Source organism: Cervus canadensis, chromosome 26, assembly GCF_019320065.1.
Source record: "Cervus canadensis isolate Bull #8, Minnesota chromosome 26, ASM1932006v1, whole genome shotgun sequence".
In the NCBI taxonomy this organism is placed as follows: Eukaryota; Metazoa; Chordata; class Mammalia; order Artiodactyla; family Cervidae; genus Cervus; species Cervus canadensis.
This window is the reverse complement of record NC_057411.1, coordinates 22,393,871-22,399,990: the sequence shown is the minus strand read 5'-3', so window position 1 is coordinate 22,399,990 and position 6,120 is coordinate 22,393,871.

The window sequence follows — 6,120 nt, the reverse complement described above, 5'->3', positions numbered from 1 at the left end:
CTTTGTTGTATGCTTAGAATGGTACCAGCATAATAAAATATCAATGACAGTTTTGTGTATTTCCTTAGTGTTTACTGTAGACTCAATTTTGAATAGTTTATTAATCATGGTCTTCTACTCTTATAGTTTATATGTTAATAATCTAAAACAGTACCAAGTAACCAATAAACATATATTACCAAAGTATGCAATAATAATAATTCATCAGTTACTATCAGAGATAAAAATCAATAGTGAGTCATAGTATCAAGCTCATTAATATTTATTAACTACTTCCTATGTATAAATAGGGCTTCCCTAATGGCTTAGATGGTCAAGAATTCACCTGCAATGCAGGAGAGACCTGGGTTTGATCCCTGGGTCGGGAAGATCCCTTGGAGGAGGGCATGGCAACCCACTCCAGTATTCTTGCCAAAAGAATTCCCCAGGACAGAGAAGCCTGGTGGGCTACAGTTCATGGGGTCACAAAGTGTTGGACTCAATTGAGTGAATAAACATGTATAAACAACATATATATGTATAAATAAAGTAATTTAGAGATAACAAAGAATTCAAAGAACTTTAATCAAGGCTGGAATAAAAAGAAAATACAGATAACTAATTGTAAGAAAGGTTAAAAAACATTTGGTCCTACTCAAAATGTCCATAAGACATTTGGCCCTGTTCAAAAGATCCACAGGCATTTTTGGTCTATGCCAAATGGTTTTGAATATGACCAAATATAAAGTTGACTCAGTTGGTAAAGAATTCATCTGTAATGCAGGAGACCTGGGTTTGATCTCTGAGTTGGGAAGATCCCCTGAAGAAGGAAACAACAACCCACTCCAGTATTCTTGCCTGGGAAATCTAATGAACAGAGGATCCTGGTGGGCTATAGTCCATGGGGTCACAAGAAAGTGGAAAGTGGAGTCGCTCAGTCATGTCTAACTCTTTGTGACCCCATGGACTGTAGCCTACTTCTCCATCCATGGGATTTTCCAGGCAAGAATACTGGAGTGGGCTGCCATTTCCTTCTCCAGGGGATCTTCCCAACTCAGGGACTGAACCCGGGACTCCTGCATTGTAGACAGATGCTTTACCGTCTGAGCCACTAGGGGGAGTCACAAGAGTCAGACATTATTTAGCAACTAAATCACCACTACCAAATATAAAGTAATTTTTGACATGGTTCAAATGTCTACATGGACATTTTGGAAAGGACCAAATATGCCCAAATTTAAAGGACCTTTTAGCATGGACCAAATGTCTAATAGATGTTTTAGACAAGACCAAATGTCCTGCAAGGGTAAGAAAACAAAAATCAGCCACAATACTAATAGCTAATGTTTATTGAGAACTTACTCTGTACCAAGTACTATGCTATATAATTTACATGACTTCACTTCAACCAACCTTCATTCAGTTCTTTAAAATAGGTATTCTAATTTTTCACAATTTTGCTAGTCAGTAAACTTCAGAGAGTAATTATGCAGCCAACCATACATGCCAAATATGCACTAAAAGCATTTAGAGGGGACAGCTTAATTTCTGATTATTTTATCTTTTAAGTCTCAGTTATTCACTCTTATCCTCATATTCACTCATGAACTTATCCTATATTCACCTTCCTTCATGCTCTCCAGTTTCTGCTGTTGCATGTTATTCATGCCTCATGACTATCAGATAATTTAGATGAGATTACAATTACAAACATAACTGAAAATCTTCTCTGATATGGAAATAACAGATGCACTCAAATTTTGTTCTTTCTGAACATTTGATATATAATCTGGCAGCCTCCAAATCTTTCTAAACAATCACCATTGCAATAACATGCTTTAAGCATACTCCAATAATATATACAAATCTATTTCTTTGTAAATTATATATTTTTGTATAAATACATTATGTATGCTGTGAAATGAACATATACACTAAAAAGAGATAAATATGGAATAAATAATCCATAATATATCATTTTATTTATCAATTATACTAAGTACATTTACTGTTACTAAAATAGTTTTAGAATAATTTAGAATGAGGAACAATGTGATTGAAATGGCTTTATGATTTTTTAAAATTTTTTGTATTTCTTTTTAAAATTTTTTTAATTGGTGGAAAATTGCTATATAAGGTTGTATTGGTTTCTACTGTACAACAATGTGAGTCAGTCATAATTATATATATGTCTTCTCCCTCTCAAGTCTCCCTCCCTCCCCACTCCCATCCCACCCATCTAAGTCATCAAAGAGAGCCAGGCTGGGCTCTCTCTGTTATATAGACACTTCCCACTAATTATCAGTTTTACACATGATAGTGTATATATGCCAATGCAACATTTTGATTTGAAAATGTGGTTGTAAATTTAGATTATTTAAGTATTTTGCTTCAGTTATTGTAAAGGCAAAAAGCATATGTTACTCAAACCATATGTTTAAATGGAAAAAAACAAGTAAATTTTTTCCTGTGCTTACCAAGTCACGTACTCAGTTTTCAATCTTATGTAACATTTAGGACAGGGAAGTCTGGTGTGCTGCAGTCCATGGGATCTCAGAGTTGGACACAACTGAGCAACTGAACAACAGCAACCATTTAGCACAAGCATTTTGCCGGAATTTGGTAATAAATTTGTATCTTCATGCAGTACGTGGTGTCATTTATGTTGTGTTTTTGTAGGTCTTAACAAAGAAGTTCAAAAGCCATCAAAGGTCTTTGGAAAAATTTTAAATTAGTTAAAAAAATTGTTTCCCAGATTTTTAAGTGTGTTGATATGATTCCCCTAAATGATACATTTACATTATTTTCACTATTACAATCTTATAACTATAAAGTATTTTCAAGGTGCCCTCTTGTTAGTTCATTTATGACTTATATTTCAGAAAGCAAGCCCTTATTTTCTCACTCAATGATAACATCAAATGTCTTTGAAATCACAACTGATGGTAACTTTTTGTCATAGAAAGTTAAAATCTTGAAAAGATATCTTTAAAGAGAAAGGAAAGTGTAACATTTTTAATGTTCTACATTCAGTTAAGTTGTTTTCCATGAGATGATGGGAAACCTTGGTGTGTTTAAAGAATTATTTTGTCTCCTTAGAAAGTAAAATTTGTTCCTATTTAAAGGCCTTGTCTTTATACAATTAATTATGTACAAGGCACCCTAATATCTGCAAACTGGAATCCATTGCAGTGCACAAAGTAAAAAACAAAATAATTGTTATCTATGGCTAAAAATACTATGTTGTATATTTGAAAGTTTATTAGAGAGATCTTAGACTTTCTTATAACAAAAGAAGTGTAACCATGTGGTGATGGATGTTGACTAGATTTATTAAGGTTATCATTTCACAATATTTACATATAGAATCCTGATATTGTGCATCTGAAACTAACGTATTGTTATATGTCAATTATACCTCAATTTTCAAAAAAATCGAAAGTGTCACTTAATTCTTTTGTCTTTCTAGAATTTCTCTGTTTCCTCATAATTTGTTCACAATATTAAGTCAGATTTAAATCACTTCTGTCAAGATGCCCAGGTATAATGACACCTTTCCATCAGGCCTCCTTTCTTTATCTGCCTTCTGACCCACACCAGAGTACTCTGGTGATACAGAGCTAAAATATGCCCGCCTCTTAAAAGATTAAAGTGCTTAGTTGCTCAGTCATGTCTGACTCTTTGTGACCCTATGAAATGTAGCCTGCCAGGCTCCTCTGTCCATAGGGGTTCTCCAGGCAAGAATACTGGAGTGGGTTGCCATGTCTTTCTCCAGGGGATCTTCCTAACCCCAGGGATCAAGATCTGGTCTCCTGCATTGCAGGCAGATTCTTTACCTTCTGAGTCATCTTGTGATACAGACAAGTATGAAAAAAAATAGAAATTTGCTCAGACTTCTGTTATAACCTTGACTGAAGGAATATTTTTTCCTCAATAGTTAGAAAGTGAAAGAAAGTGAAGTCTCTCAGTCGTGTTCCACTCTTTGCTACCCCATGGACTGTAGCCTGTCAGGCTTCTCCGTCCATGGGATTTTCCAGGCAAGAATACTGGAGTGGGTTGCTATTTCATTCTCCAGAGATTTCCCCGACCCAGGGATTGAACCTGGGATCTCCCGCACTGCAGGCGTACTCTTTAACGTCTGAGCCACCAGAGAAGCCTTTTCAGTTATTGACTGTAGAACAGCAAATACAGGAAAATAACATTCTTTAACATCCTGGCAATCTTTTATTTATTATTTTTTTTGTGCAATATAGTTTTATTAAAGTATAAAGGAGATAGAGAAAGCTTCTGACATAGACATCAGAAGGGGGCAGAAAGAGTACCCCCTTGCTAGTGTTAGCCATGGAGTTATATACTCTCCAATGAATCCAAAGAATGTCTGCAGGTTGTAAAGACCTCACCAGACCTACTCCCATAATTTACATTTTAAGATAACAGAGTTGGCCAGAAGGTTTAATCCAAAGACTGTCCTCAGGCAGGATACATCCTTGTAAAGACCAGACCTACTCCCATAATTTATGTTTTAAGATAACAGAATTAGCCAGAGGGTTTAATCCAAAGACTGTCCTCAGGCAGGATACATTATCGTTATAAATCCTAAGGAATGTAGAGGAAAAAAAGTAAATAGTTTGTCCTTTCTTCCTCCTTGAATATTCCAGACCTCTTTCTCTTTGGGGACCCCTAAACTTCTTATCAACCTGCCTAGGAAATGACTCATTCCCCTCTTTTCTTTTAGGAGAATTATGTTGCCAACGGAAAGGGGCGTCGTTTTCATTCCATAACTACTTCCTGCTGTTTAGGGGCATAGTCCCTAAATTGTTGAGGCAACACACTCTCCTAACCCTCATACTGAGGGTCTCTGATCCAGGGGCCCCAAGTAATAGTTGTTGGAGGAGGCTGTGGCACTCATAGGAGCTTGGACAACCATTTGTAACTTGAAAGGCTTCATGCGACTAGAAACAAATCCAGTTACACAGTTACAGATGCAGGGAGCAAACAGCAAAAATAGAACAATCAGAATTATTATAATTAAGATAGTCTTCCACCGTGGGGAACTAGTTAACGTCTCCAAAAGCGAGGCAGTTGAGGCTTCAGGAGTATCCATAGCCCCAGTCATCTTGGTCATGTGTTTAGTAAAATGAGTAACGTTAGTGCTCACATCAGGTATATAAGCACAGCACTGGGTATGAATAATGGCACAAGTTCCTCCTTGAGCATCTGTCAGAATATCTAAAGCTAATCTGTTTTGTAAAACCACCTTTCTAATTTGAAAAAGGACGTTTAATATCTACTGCCCCTGTATGCTGGGAACAAACCGAGCCATCCCCAAAAGTTAGCCAACAACTTAATTATAGTGATTGGAAACACTTGTAATTTTTGCCTCAGGAAATATGCAATGTAATCATTCCTGTGTTTTCCAACCCCAGTTCAGTCCCTCCCTTTGTCTGGCCAGGCACTGATTGGGACTGGATATCTCAGTTGCCCTGGCTTGCTCCAAACGGGACTTACTGGATATGTGGCTCTTACCTATGGGCTTGGCTTCTCCCTGGATGGATAGGGAGATGCACCCTGGGTCTAGCCTTTACTCACGGCTTTGTATTTTCAGAGCTTCCAGAGAAGCCTGCTAATTTACCTCACCTTAAAACTCGGTGGGCAAGGTCTGTATTTCACTGGTATGATTATTTGGCTGCAGTGTTTGTTCCCTCTTTGGGAACTACAGATGTTATGCTATGAGTGGATGCTTTGACTAATTTTACTCAACAGGCATTACAAGATTCTCAAAAAGCTATTTCAGCTCTTAATCATGGCCCCATATTATTCAATTATATAAGAAGTAATGATTGAATGATTTATCTATTAATCTCTTATCAGGAAGGTTATTTAATGTAAGCTGATTAAATAGACTGTGTTAAAAAAAAAAAAGTAAAATCTATACTCAGATTGTTCCAAAAAGAAAAGGAATATATTCTTACCATAGAATTGAGACTGCCTTCTATGCCAGAGGTGGTAAATCTTTTCCTTCTTTCCTGGGCAAAGGAAAATTATTATTTGTCTGTTGTTTTCAATTACCTACACCTTTCCACACATTAGACACATACTTCTCAGGTTCCCAAGGTATTCTCCATTGTGGAATCAAATACC